At 43.4% G+C, this 14,088-nt stretch overlaps 1 long non-coding RNA gene across 1 annotated transcript; it reads right to left on the bottom strand.

The window, feature by feature from the left end:
• Positions 1-2,807: 2,807 nt before the first annotated feature.
• Positions 2,808-6,706, bottom strand: LOC125175038 (uncharacterized). The gene is made up of 3 exons (XR_007155647.1): positions 6,589-6,706; positions 6,301-6,483; positions 2,808-3,858 (listed from the first exon to the last, which is right to left on the bottom strand). It is a non-coding gene; the product is annotated as an uncharacterized LOC125175038 (long non-coding RNA).
• Between the last annotated feature and the right edge of the window lie 7,382 nt (positions 6,707-14,088).

Below are 14,088 nucleotides of genomic sequence, written 5' to 3'. Positions count from 1 at the left end.
AACCGACCATCAACAAGACATATCATAATCAAATTCACAAAATACTCAGGCAAGGAGAGAATCATGAAAGCAGCAAGGGAAAAAAAAGTCCCTAACCTACAAAGGAAGACAGATCAGGTTTTCAGCAGACCTATCCACAGAAACTTGGCAGGCCAAAAAGGAGTAGCAGGATATATTCAATGTGCTGAATCAGAAAAATATGCAGCCAAGAATTCTTTATCCAGCAAGGCTGTCATTCAAAATAGAAGGAGAGATAAAAAGTTTCCCAGACAAACAAAAATTAAAGGAGTTTGTGACCACTAAACCAGCCCTGAAAGAAATTTTAAGGGGAACTCTGAGAGGAGAAAAGATGAAAATATAAATAAATAAATAAGTACATACATACATACATAAATACCAAAAGCAACAAAGATTAGAAAGGACCAGAGAACACCACCAGAAACTCCAACTCTACAAGCATCATAATGGCAATAAATTCTTATCTTTCAGTACTCACTCTAAATGCCAATGGACTCAATGTTCCATTCAAATGATAGAAAATCAAAGATAAAAAATCCTGAAAGAAACCAGAGGACAATCTACAAAATTGCAACTTTTCATGAACTCATTAGCTAGTTAAGGTTATGGATAGCTGGTTATCCTAACTCTGGTGAAATATAGTAGTCTCTAAAAAGAGACAAGACAAGAAACACTGACTCACTTGAAAATCACAGGAAGAATATGGGGTCCAATCATAAGTAGGGAAGAAGAATTCAGCTAACATTTTTGATCCAGTTGCTAAAGTCTGAGTGTGAATGTGGGATAATCTGAGAGAACAGGATCTCTGGGAGCCACAGAAATAGGGGACTTATTTCATACCCACTGGCAGGCTTTTGTCTATGGACCCCCACAAGGTATTCATTCCCAAAGAAGTCTGGTTAACAGAGCAGGAGACTAGAAGAGAAGGCATCCCTGAGATAGAAGCTTGGATGAGGGGAGCAGTCCCCACTGCAGGAAAGGCAAGAAGCCTTGTCTGGAAATGTATATCTTTCAGAGCAGAAGCATAGCTGGTGAGCCAAGGACAGCAATCCCTATTCTTCCCAGGGCATATGGCTGGGAGGAGCAGAAAGGAAAAAAGTCATCATGGGCTCAGAGCAACAGAGGTCTCCTACTGCTGGGGAAGGACAGGATCCCTGAGAAGGTCTCACCCCCAAAATTCAGGGATGTAGGGCTTGCCTAAGATTGAGATGGGACCAAGGCATCCTGCCCCAACCAGGTAACCAAGCACTGCTAGTAACAAGCACCTGAAATCTACCTCTATGGGAGGAGTGAGAGAGTGAAGAAGAAACCTTTCTGAAATGCAAGCAAAGGCATACAGTAAAGGCCTAAAGATAAGAGTGGAGCAGGATCATTGCGAAAAAGGTAAACTGGTCCCACCGTAAGTACAAGGTAACACTAGAATTGGAAGCCAGTGGTGAACTGACAGCAAATATAGAACAAAACTCAGACCCAGCTCAGTTCTGACTACAATCACTCAACCTCCCACATGCTTATGGCCCAGCAGAGGACTGCCCAATTCCAGATTAAATACTACATGCCTCAGTTGTTACTGTCCTAGACAATGTCTGCCTTTCAACCAAAATACAAAATACACACGCACACACGCGCGCGCACACACACACACACACACACACAAAGGAAGAAATAAAAATGTAATCCATTGATAGCCAAAGTAAGCAGGAGAACCAGACTCATCCATGATTTTCATGTTGGAACTATCTTCCCTACTTATGATCGGACCCCATATTCTTCCTATGATTCTCAAGTGAATCAGTGTTTCTTGTCTCGTCTCTTTTTAGAGAACTATCACTTAAATAACTATAATATGCTAAAGGCTCTAGTGGAGAAGGTGGACAACATGTGTGAACAGGGGGGAATTTTTGCAGAGGGATGGAAACTCTAAAAAAGGTGTCAAATAGAAATAATAGAAATAAACAATACGATAACAAAGTGCTACATGCATTTATGGTAAAAAAATATTTAGCAAACTAGGAATAGAAGAAAACTATTTCTTCTGTGATAAATATATCTACGAAAAATCTACCTTGACTGCTTCGCTGGTAAGTCAGAAACAAAGTAAGGGGGTGTTTACTCCCGAAACGCTATTCGACATCAAACTGAGGTCACTAAGACAAGAAAAGGAGATTTTATACATATTGGAAAGGAAGCAATGAAACTGTTTCTATTCATAGATGAAATGTGTTCTCCATAGAAAATCCTCCAAATTCTACAAAACAGAAACTGGAACTCATAAGCTATCATGCCACAGTATGCATGGTCAATGTAAAAAAAAACTGTTGAGTTTCTATATTGTAAAGGTGAGTGATTGGAAATTTAATTTTTTAAAATAGTACCATCTACAAAACACTAAAAACCATGAAATACTTCAGCATAAATCTAACAAAATATGTCTAGGATTGTATGCTGGAAACTACAAAACACAGATGAAAGAAGGCAAAGCCCTAAGCAAATGGAGACATACACTGTGTTTATAGATCGGAAAACTCAGTGTTGCTAAAATGTCGTTTCTCTCCAAATTGATCTATAGGTTCAACACAATTCCGATCAGAAACATCATAGGCTTTATAGTAGAAGTAGCCAAGTGGGTTATAAAATTTATATGGAAACGCACAACCTTGAAAAAGAACAATGATGGCGAAGGACTCATACTACCTAGTTTTGATACTTACTGTGAAACTGCAGTAATTGAGCTAGTGTGGGCTCAGTGAAAGAACAGACATGTAGAGGACAGGAAGGAGATAGCTTTATTAGCTGATTTTTTAGCTTTATTAGCTGAGTTGATTGTTTCAGATTAATCTTTTCAGCTATGTAGTAGATCCTTTCAGTTTGTAGATTGGTGTTTTATTTCTTACAGTTACTAATTATAGTTTTAAATAATTGTTCCATGTTTCATATTTCTTCTTTAAGGACTCCAAGTTTTCCCATGTTGCTTTGTTTGTCCTCTGTGTCAACCATTTCATCCTGACCATTTTTTTCTTTTCGATCTCATTTAATTTCTTTGCCTTTAGTGCCACTTCCTGAATTTACATTTGAGCCTGTTCTCCCTTGGGTGCTATAGTGGGTCGAATGACCACCTGCCAAAAGTTAGGTCCACTCAAAAATTTTGAATGTGGCTATTTTTGGAAAAGGAGTTTGGGCAGATGTAATTATGGTGCGGATATTGACATGAGATCGTCCCAGATTACCTGGGTGGGCCCGAATTCCAATGGCAAGTGTCCTTAGAAGAGAAGGGGAGCAGACATAGGAAAGAAGGGAAGGTGAAGACAGAGGCAAAGATTACAGTGATGCATGTACAGAACCAAAGAGCCAAGGATTGCTGGAAGCCACCAGAAGCAAGGGGAGAGCCTCAGGAGGAACCAGCCCTGGTGACTCCTTGCTGGCGGACTTCCAGCCTTTAGAACTGCCAGAGAATCCATTTCAGCCATCCGGTTTGTGGTGATTTGTTAAGGCAGCCCTATGAAACTAACACACTTAACCTCTTAAAATTTTCTCTTCAAGTCTGAATTTCTTTTGGTCTCTTTATTTCTTGCGTTTGAGCAACTCTCTTTTAATTTCTTCCTGTTCTTTTTCCAAACTCATTTATGTTGTTGATTTCTGATTCTAGGCAATTTTTCATATTTCCAAATGCTTGTTCGAGGCTATTTAGTTCAGTCTAGAATGTCACCGTGCAGTTTTCTTCTGCTTCACGGTTGCTTTATGTTGTTCGGATTTGTTTGTCCTGTTTTGTTTGTTTGTTATCTCCCTTGGAATGTTGGAGGATTTTATCACTTGAGATGTATTGATTCTCTCTTTTTTTACCTGTAAGTAAATTTTGCACAGAGTTATTTCATTTTCTTCCATTCTTTTTGTGGATTTGGGATGGTTTACAAGATTCCTAGTTTACTGGTGCCCTCTTCTGTCAGTGTGTCCAAGTACAGATTTTTAAGTGTATTTTTGGCGGTTGGGGAGGGATTGTATGTCCTCTGTGTGAAATCCAAGCCTATAATGTGCGCTGAAGAATGTAAGGTTTTACCTGAAGGCCCTCGCCTTTCCAGTTCTGTATGGGTGAAACATACTGCCTTCTCAGGAAGAACCCCCAAAAGCACACAGCATTCTCGCATTACCCCCAAGTGCTCCTTCACATTCCCTCATTTGGGATGCTGTCTTGGAGTCATCCCCACCTGTGCTCCCTGCTTCCCTCTCTCTTTCTTTGGGGCCTCTCTTTCTGGAAGTCACTGTTGGTATTTGCCAGGGAAACAAGGAAATGTAAACCAAGAAGGAACCAGTCGTGTGGGGAGGGGAAGGAACAGAATTCAAAGAGGAGAGAGGGGCAAAGGGAGTTCCTCAGAGAATGGCAAAATGAAGATCCAGGACAATGTTGTTTCGTGTAGGCTTAGAGAAAGCCAATTCTGGAGGGATCGTTCCCCCAGCGCCCCCCTCAAAACAGGAAGGCAATATCTAATATTTATGAGTAAATATATGAGAAAAGTTTTATAGCTCTGTCAGAATTTGGGGATCGAACAGGGATATTACACAAGAACACTAAGCAAGAACACACACGCGAAAGTAATCATTAACTCTGCGGTGGGAAGAATTTAAAAGAAAGAAAATGTAACCACGGACTATGGCTCACCTAATAACACTTATATAATAAAAAATGCAATTTTTGAATATTGATTTAACCAAACATGACACTAGTAGGGTTATACTAGGAGTGGGGTATAGGAGAAGAGTGTACGGGTGAGGGGTGAGTTGGAAGACAGCTAAGTTTTCATCTTCCATTGTAGCAATTTCTAAAACTGAAAAACAAAAAAGCAATCTTAGGATCGAGCTCAGGAGGCGCTGATGTCGCATTCTCCTTCCTCTGGCCTCCATACTAGGTATCTTCACTCACATACCTCAGCTCCCTTGAAGGCAATTCCCCTCTACCCTCTCTACATTTTACCATACGCTAAGATTCAGATCAGGTCCCGTACTCTTCTGAAAGTCCCCCCTGTTCGCTTGAACAAAATTGATCCCTGGGCTCTCATATTCCTAATATATTCCACTTTTCTGACATCTCACATTTTATTAGATTGCAAGGATTTGGAACTTGCAGAAAATGCTGATCCGTCCAAGGAGGCAGGGGAATAATAAACGTTCAGTAGATACAGAGGCCAAGAAAGGACACGGAGTCTTGCTTGGTGACCAGTACACATGCAGGGAGGGATGGGAAAGAAAAGGGGCTCGTGAGGGCTAGGGAGCAGGCCGAGGTGTTTGGCATTACCCCCTCAAAAGGATTCTTTCCTAGAAGAGGCCTTGAAGCATACACAAAGAGAGGAGTGAGCAAGGGGAGATTTTGAGACATCCGTGTGTGTGCTGTCTTGTTCTCTCCGGCCTAACAAGGGTTCTAGAGAAATTACTAAAGAATCTCCACAGCAGCTGCTGTGTTAATCTAACTCGTTACCTCAGGCCCTTCTGTGTGCCAGGGCACTGCGGACAGCCCCCCCAGATGCAGCTGTGATGCCCTGGTAAACACAATAACTGGAGTCACAAGTGTGCTTCCTCTCCATAAACCTACTCGAAGGCCGACCTTGTCCAGGGAGCCTCCTCCAGCCACTGCATCTCACTCATGATGTCCTGATCTTCTGAACTCAGAACATTTCTCTCTGGATCCCTTAGGAGTAGGGAGAGGGTGCCCTGCCCAGATCCCGTCAGTCAGACCCCTTCTACCATAGTGTGTCTTCACCCCCCCCCCACCCCCCGCCTTCTGCAGGCTTTGCAGGTAACGGCCAACACCTATGACCTTCATGGGCTTTCTCTCCTAGGCAATGGGCCTGTGCATTTTCACCGAGCACAGGAGGTACCTGGGTGTTTTACATCTACCTCCCACGCCCACACATAGCTCCTCGGTTGTGAAAAGAACGGCCAAAACAAACTTTGAGGAGCCAGTTACTCCCTGGAGGTCTCTACAATTCAGGCTGAACCTGCACTCCACCAGAAATTGCAGCCTTGCTTAGCCTCGTCTCCTCCCCTATCCTGCTTCTGCCACTTCCTCACTCGAGTCTTTCTTAATAAATCACTAGCACCTGAGTCCCTGACTCAGGCTGTGATTCTGGGAGAAGCCAGTTTAAGACCGTTAGTACCAGAATCGGTCCCAGGAAGCGCACTCTAAGGGTGAGATTCTGGAGCTGGATCATACACTGGCCAGATGGAAAGGACTCCGTGCTAGTGTTGATAGGCCCTGACATTCTGTAGCATTGCAACTACTAAAACTCTCACCTCTGGTTAACTGGGGCACTACCCAGGTAGAAGGCAATGCATTCACTTATTCAGTATCTTCGGCATTTGGGAAATACAAAGGAAATCAAAATTATGACGACCGTAGAACTTGGTAGTACCACTGGATGTCCTTGACATATCAAAGAGAGGAAGGCCTGCCATCTGCAGCATGGAATTATAGACCTTTGAAACAAAGACAAAACAAAAAGTAGCATGGTATCACACCCTGATAGAGACAAACCATCCGATCTTAGGAAATCAAGGAACTCTGGGAGCAGGGCTGCCCACCTTGAGCTGAGAGCTGTCAGAATTACCAAGTCATAATGTTGGGCAGGCCCAGCAACAAGCCATTCTGTGAAAAGAAGTGGTATATTCTGGATGTGGCTGGAGCCGGTACGTGCACAGACAGCTCAGTTTTCACTTATTACTCACCACCAATGCACCAGTAACTTCTCTCCGTGGTCTCATGGGGGAGTTCCTTTGATCACCTGAGAAAGGGGGAAAATAACTAGGTCTGATTCATGGGTGGAGTATGTTGGTATAAGCCAAAAATCAACCATGAATTATATACACCTACACTCAGGGGTGGCCCTGAAAGACAGTGGTGAGAAGAAATTCCCCAACTGGGCAGAGTTCGGGCATTGCATCTGGTCATCCACCTTGTATGGACAGAGAGGTAGTCCATGACTACCTTCAGGGACAGTCGTGAATGGCTTGGCTGATTGGTTAGGGGCCTAGAGGGAGAAAGATCGGAAAATCAGGACTAAAGCAGTCTACAGGCAAACCTATGAGTGTGGGCTCAAAAGGCGAGCATCTGTGTACCACATGTTTCACGCCCACCCGTGAGAATCTATCCCTGCAGAAGAGGCATACCACAAGCTGGACAGAGTGACTCTTCCAATGGATGTCAGTCCGCCTGTGTTCCTGGCCATATCAATGTTTGTATAATAGGCCCATGAACAGAGCAGCCATGAAGGCAGAGATGAAGACACACTGTTTATGGGCCCATGGATGGCTCCGTTTTGCCCAGGTGGACCTCACTGCTGGCCTTGCTGAATGTCTGACCTGAAATCCAAATACAGTGAAACCCACACTGAATCCAAATACAGTGTTAGCCCTCAAGAACAATGAGTCACTCAGTGAAAAGCTGATTACATTGGATCCTGTCCACTCTGAAAAGGGAAGCATTTTTCCTGATTGGGTTTGATGTGTATTCCAGGAATGGGTTTCCCTTTCTTGCTCACAGGCCTCAGTTCACTAACCAACGGCCCCCAGAGTATCTGATTTAACAGCATGAAATACTGCATAATGATGCTTTGGATGTGTGTCCATGGGCACAAAACTGTAGGAGCCACTAGTCCTACCACATACTGCATCATCCAGAGGCTGCTGGCCTAATAGAGTGTTGAATCAGCCTCTTAAAGGCACAGCTGAAATGCCAGCTTGGAGGGGATACCCTGTGAGGGTTGGGTTCTTGTGTAATCAAATTAGGTAGAACATATGAGTCTGGCAATCAGCTGGTAGAATCAGGAAATGACCTCAATTACCATCACTCCCACTTGAAGAATTTGTACTTCTTGTTCCTGCAAACTTAGGCCCTGTGGGTCTAAAAGTCCTGGTTTCCTGGGGAGGTATGCTTCCACCAAAGGATGTATTAAGAATCCCATTAGAGGGGTGCCTGGGTGGCTCAGTCAGTGAAGTGTCTGACTCTTGATTTTGGCTCAGGTCATGATCTCATGGTTCATGTGTTCAAGCCCCATGGAGCCCGCTTGGGATTCTCTCTCTCCCACTCTGTCTGCCCCTCCCTTGTTTGTGCTCTGCCTCTCTCTCTCAAAATAAATAAACATGAAAAAATATTTTTTAAAAAATAATCCCTTTAAATTTAAAGCAATGGCTCCCAACTGGTTCCTGCCAGGAGACCAAAAGATACAGAAATGAATCGCCAGACCATTGGGGGAAGTGTCTCTGGGGAGACAGAACTGTGCTTTATGATGCACGTGGAAGGAATACATTTGGTGCTCAGGTGGCTCCCTGGGATATTCCTTGGTACTCTCATGGCCAGTATTCAGTGTGAATGGGTAGTTACAGAGCCATGGCCTAATAAAGGCATGGTAACCAGGAGGTCAGAACCCTGAGGCTGAAGGTCTGGGTCATCTCACCAGGCTAGCCACCTAGACTACCAGAAATGGTAGCCAAGGGCAAGGTGGGGGACCTAGAATAGGTAGTAGCAAAGAAAAGTGACAAATAATACTTACAGTCTCAGGACTAAGTGCAGCAGTAAGGGACGTGGCTTATCCCATTGACATACCTCTGTAAGCTTTTCCCCAGAACAAGGGTTCCTTTTTCTCCACATCCTTGCCAACACTTGTTAGCTCTTGTCTTTTTGATGATAGTCTTTCTAACAAGTGTGAGGTGATAACTTTTGTGACTTTGATTTGCATTCCCCTGATGATTAGTGATGTTGAGCACTTCTTTTTGTACTTGTTGGGTCATTTGTATGTTTTCTTTGGGAAAATGCCTTTTTAGTTCCTTCTCTCTGACAGCTTTTTGATTGGATTGTTTTTGCTACTGAAATTTGTTGTATGAGTTGTATGAGTTCTTTATAAATTTTGTATTTTTCTTAATTTTTAAATGTTTATTTACTTTTGAGAGAGACAGAGCACAAGCAGGGGAGGGGCAGAGAGGAAGGGAAACACAGAATCTGAAGCAGGCTCCAGGCTTTGAGCTGACAGCACAGAGCCCGACATGGGGCTCGAACCCACAAACTATGAGATCATGACCTGAGCCAAAGTCGGACGCCTAAGCAACTGAGCCACCCAGCCACCCCTATAAATTTTGAATTTTTAACTCTTTATCAGATACAGGATTTGTAAATGATTTCTCCATTCTGTAAGTTGTCTTTTCATTTTGTTGATTGTTTCTTTGCTGTGCAGAAGCTTTTTAGTTCAATGTAGTCCTGCTTGTTTATTTTTGTTTTTGTTACCTTTGTTTTTGGTGTCTATCTAAAAATCATTGCCAAGTCCAATGTTAAAACAGTTTTTTCATGTGATTTTTTTCTATGAGTTTTGTGGTCTCAGTTCTTATGTTTAATTTAATCTGTTGTCCCTTTTGAGTTAATTTTTGTGAGTAGTGTAAGGTAGGGGTCCAATTTCATTCTTCCACATGTGGTTATCCAGTCTTCCCTGCTCCATTTATTGAAGAGACCATCCTTTCCCCATTGGATATCTTCTAGGCACCATATATTTGGTTGTTGTTCTTTATCCATCCACCACTTGATGTCTTTGAAGAATTCAATCCATTTACCTTTAGGGTAATTATTGATAGGTAAGGACTTACTAATGTCATCATAGTCTTTTTTGGCTGTTTTATACTTCTTTGACCCTTTCCTCATCTCTTGCTGCCTTCTTTTGTGAATTAATGATTTTCCTTAATGGTATGCTCTGATTTTCTTCTCTTTATCTTTTGTGATTCTATTCTAGGTATTGTTTTGTGGTTCCTGTGAGGCGTTTATAAAACATTTTATATGAATAATGCTCTATTTTATGCTGATAAGGGTTTAACTTCAATTGCATACAAAAACTCTACCCACTTACTCCCCACTTTTATGTTTTTGATGTCATAGTTTACATCTTTTTGTATCGTGTGTCCAGTAACAAATTGTTATAGCTATAGTTATTTTTAATACTTTTGTCTTTTAACCCTCGTGCTCGAGTTGAATAGCGCCACATTGTCTTTGAGTATTTGGAACCTATGTTTATATTTACCAGTGTTGTATATTTTCACGTTATTAAATAGCATCCTTTTGTTTCAGTTCGAAAAACTTCTTTCATCATTTCTTGCAAAGAAGATTCAACAGTGATGAATTCCTTCAGCTTTTTTTTTTTTTATTAGGGAAGGTCTTTATTTCACCTTCATTTCTGAAGGACAGTTCTACTGGGTAGAATATTCTTGGTTGGCAGTTTCTTTCTTTCAGTACTTTGAATATGTCATCTTATTCTCTCCTGGCCTGCAAGACCTCTACTGAAAAATTCACCAATAGTGTTATAGGGTTTCCTTGTTGGAAGAATGTTTTTTCTCTTAGTTCTTTTAAAATTCCTTGTCTTTTAGACTATTTCATTATACTGTGTCTTGGATAAGACCTCCTTGGTTTAATACTTTGTGGTGACCTATTAGCTTCATGAATTTGCATATTTAAATTTAAATCTCTCCTCAGATTTGGGAAATTCTCAGCCATTACCTCTTTTTAAAAAATTTTTTAACATTTATTTATTTTTGACAGAGAGAGGAAGAAAGAGAGCAGGGGAGGGTCAGAGAGATGGAGACACATAATCTGAAGCAAGCTCCAGGCTCTGAGCTGTCAGCACAGAACCCGACGTGGGGCTCCAACTCACGGACTGTGAGATCATGACCTGAGCTGAAGTCGGACACTTCACTGACTGAGCCACCCAGACACCCCTTCATTACTTCTTTAAATAAACTTTTTATCCCTTTTCCCTCTCTTCTGGGACTCCAATGATATGTACCTTATTTCTCTTGGTGTCCCATAAGTCCTGTGGGCTCTTTTCATTCTGTTTTCCTTTTGCTCCTCTGATTGATACTTTTAATTGGTCTGTCTTCTAGCACACTGATTCTTTCTTCTGCTTGGTCAAGTTTGTTGTTGAAGCTCTCTATTGAAGTCTTCAATAGAATTCTTTAGTTATTGTATTCTTCAAATCCATGTTTGGTTCTTTTTCATGTTTTCTCTTTGTCAAACTTATTTTGTTTTTGTATTGTTTTCCTGATATCATTAATTTGTTTATCTCTGTTCTCTTTCAGCTTCTCCCTGAGTGTTTTTAGAGCAATTATTTTGAATTCTTTGTCAGACAATTCTTAGATCTCCATTCTTTGGGGCCAATTACTAGTTGGCTTACTGTATTCCTTTAGTGGAGTCATGTTTCCCTTAATCTTTTAAAAGTTTACTTATTTATTTTGAGATAGAGAGAGACAGCACAAACAGGTAAAGGGCAGAGAGAAGGACAGAAAGATCCCAAGGAGGCTCCACACCATCGGCACAGAGCCCGATACGGGGCTCAAACCCATGAATTGCGAGATCATGACCTAAGCCAAGGTCAAGAGTTGGACACTTAACCAACTGAGCCACCCAGGCACCTTATTCTCAATGATTCCTGTAGCCCTGTGTAGGTGGCTATGCATTGGAAGAAGCAGTCACTTCTTCTAGTTTTAGGGGCTGACTTTGGTAAGGGAAGACTTTCACTTGCAGGTGGAGGCATGCTGGAGTGTGCTGTGATCCCAGGTCTAGTGGTGCAGGGCTCCATGTGTGAGCATGTGGCAATACCAGGTCCAGGGGGAGGCATATTTCTTCATCTCAAGCCACCAGAGTCCCCAGTATCAACAACTATGTGTCCTTGGGGAAGACTTGTTGGATGGGGAAATGAGTAATAGCTGCAAGAACTATTGTGATCTTCAGTGGCACCTCCATGGCCAGGGTACAGGCAGTGGTAGTGGCCAGAGCTGGTGGTATGCCACTCAGCAGTGGGAGCCAGCTGCAAGTGCCTATGTGGTGGCAGGAGCCAGTTGCAGACACACACATCCAGGACAGACAGAAAGGGCCAGGGACAACTACAGACTCCATGGCAGCTATGAATGCCCTGGGTATCAGCATGATCTCCCCTTGTTGTATGATCTCCCACTACATGTGTATACCTCAGTGGAGGCTGGTGACAGGGGTGGGGCCAGGGGGTGCGACTACACAGATGGAGGGGCTGACTACAGGTTAGTACAGTGGTGCAGGCCAGTGACAGAAGACAGGGCCTGATCTGGGCCCACAAGCAGCTGTGGGGCACCCTGGCTGGCATCATTCCTTCCCACAGCTGCATGGTAGTATCGCTGGGTGCGTGCACTGCAATAAAGGCTGGTGATGGACGTCAGGTCAACAGCATGCAAGGGAGCAGCTGGCGGGTCTCGCCCTGAGTGCACACATGGCAGCGGGGTCAGCCGTGAAGATCCAGGCCAGTGGTTTGCTCTGATGCAGCCACAGAGGCCTGAGTTGGCTGCCAGTGTGATTCCCAGACTCTGGCGGGGATAGGGAGGGGGTGGTGATGGAGCAGGAGGGACTCAAGTGGCTGGCATCAGTGAACACAAATACCTGTAGGGTGAAAGCTGGTAAAATATGCAGGGATCTGGGAGCTGTGCTGGCCACTGGTTCTTTCTTCAGGAGTGAAAGCTGCCTGGTTTATCTGTGAAGCAGGCCCACCGAACCACAACTGTTCCTGCTGCATGGCTGCTATTGGTAGGCCCTGCTTTCCTTTTCATTCCTCGCCATCTGTATTACATCTCGGGTTTGCCTGTCTGGGTTGGGTGAGACTGAAGCAGGCCTTTTCTGTGATGCCATGAAAAGCTGGAGAAGCTGGTTGCTCAGCCTGTTTCTCCTTTCCTGACAAGGGGAGCTCTTTCTAGCTGGGAAATCCCTGCTTGACACTGGGCAACACCAGTTTGCAAGGTGGAGTGACTCAGGCAAAATGCAGCCGCCCTTCTTCTCGTGTGGTTATGCTCGGGTTCTGTTGTTCCACTGTGTTGCTAAAACTTCTTAGGTGGATCCCAGAGCGGTTTTTGTTCACAGCTAGCTGTCTAATGATTGATCTGTATGTGGGGATGGGAGCTGGGGTCTTCTACGCCACCGTTTTGGTGGTCATTATCATTGTCATTACAGTTTTTGTAACTTCATCTCATGGCACCATTGCGGGGCATAATTTATATACATCAGCATTGAGCAGTTGGATAACAGGTGGATGGGTGGGTGGATGGACAAACAAATTTTATAGTTTTTAAAAGTTCTAAAATAAGAGGGTGCAAAGAGATAGCCGGCAGGATTAGTGGGCACTAGAGTCAAAGAGTTTTAAGTGAACTTTGGGTCTGAACTAGAGAGTCTGTCCTAAGTGAAGATTGCTGAGTTGGGCAACAGTAGAAACTCCAGTGTAAAATTAAACTTAGAAAGTGTTCCCACACTTGAGTAGTGGGCTGGCAGTGTTGGGGTCCTCCCAGCTGGTAAACGGGGAATACTGCAACGTGGCTTCTGATGGAATTTACCAGGGCCTGATAGGAAATAACTCCCATGAGTGAAACTGAAGGGGAAAAAGCTGAGATTACTAACTGCTGGCCAAGTATATAGCAGACAGTGAGATCAGCATGGTCCCCACCGGCCAAACCACTAACTCCCTTCTTTTGGTAAGTAAGCACAGCCTGGAGCATTAGAATCAACTGCGGTTGCATTATTTTATTATAAAAGTGGCTACTCAGGGTTTCTCTGTGTTTTCACTTTCATCTAGAACTCTCCGTTGAATACTACTTTATTACTCAGTACCCAGGGCCACACACTTCCCCTGTGCAATATGTTCCAAGAACGGGTGGTTTGCTGTTTGGAAAAGAGGTATTCGTGTAAAGACCTATCAGATATTTCTCTTTTGATCTCTTTCCATAGAGATTCACAAAGGCTCACAGCCTTTGTCTCAACCTGAGCTGCAGAGTTTAAGACTTTCAGCCATTTTCACGTCTGGGCCTAAGACTGGTTCTTTTCCTTCATCTAATCACGCCTCCAATAGACTTTTGGCGGGTGGGTTTTAGAGTGTCCTGCTCAATCTTTCTTTGGAAAGAGGTAAAAATAAATATCTGAGGAAGCACAGGGAGAGCTCTGGGTGATGCCAGGATCTGAGGCGGCAGTCCTGGCTGGGCTGGCCCAGCTAGACAGGCCCACCTGTAGGTTGCCCCAGAGCAGAGATGTCATTAGAGCCA

This window comes from Prionailurus viverrinus, chromosome C2, assembly GCF_022837055.1.
Source record: "Prionailurus viverrinus isolate Anna chromosome C2, UM_Priviv_1.0, whole genome shotgun sequence".
NCBI lineage: Eukaryota > Metazoa > Chordata > Mammalia > Carnivora > Felidae > Prionailurus > Prionailurus viverrinus.
The sequence above is the reverse complement of the archived record's forward strand: the minus strand, read 5'-3'. Positions and strand labels throughout refer to the sequence as shown.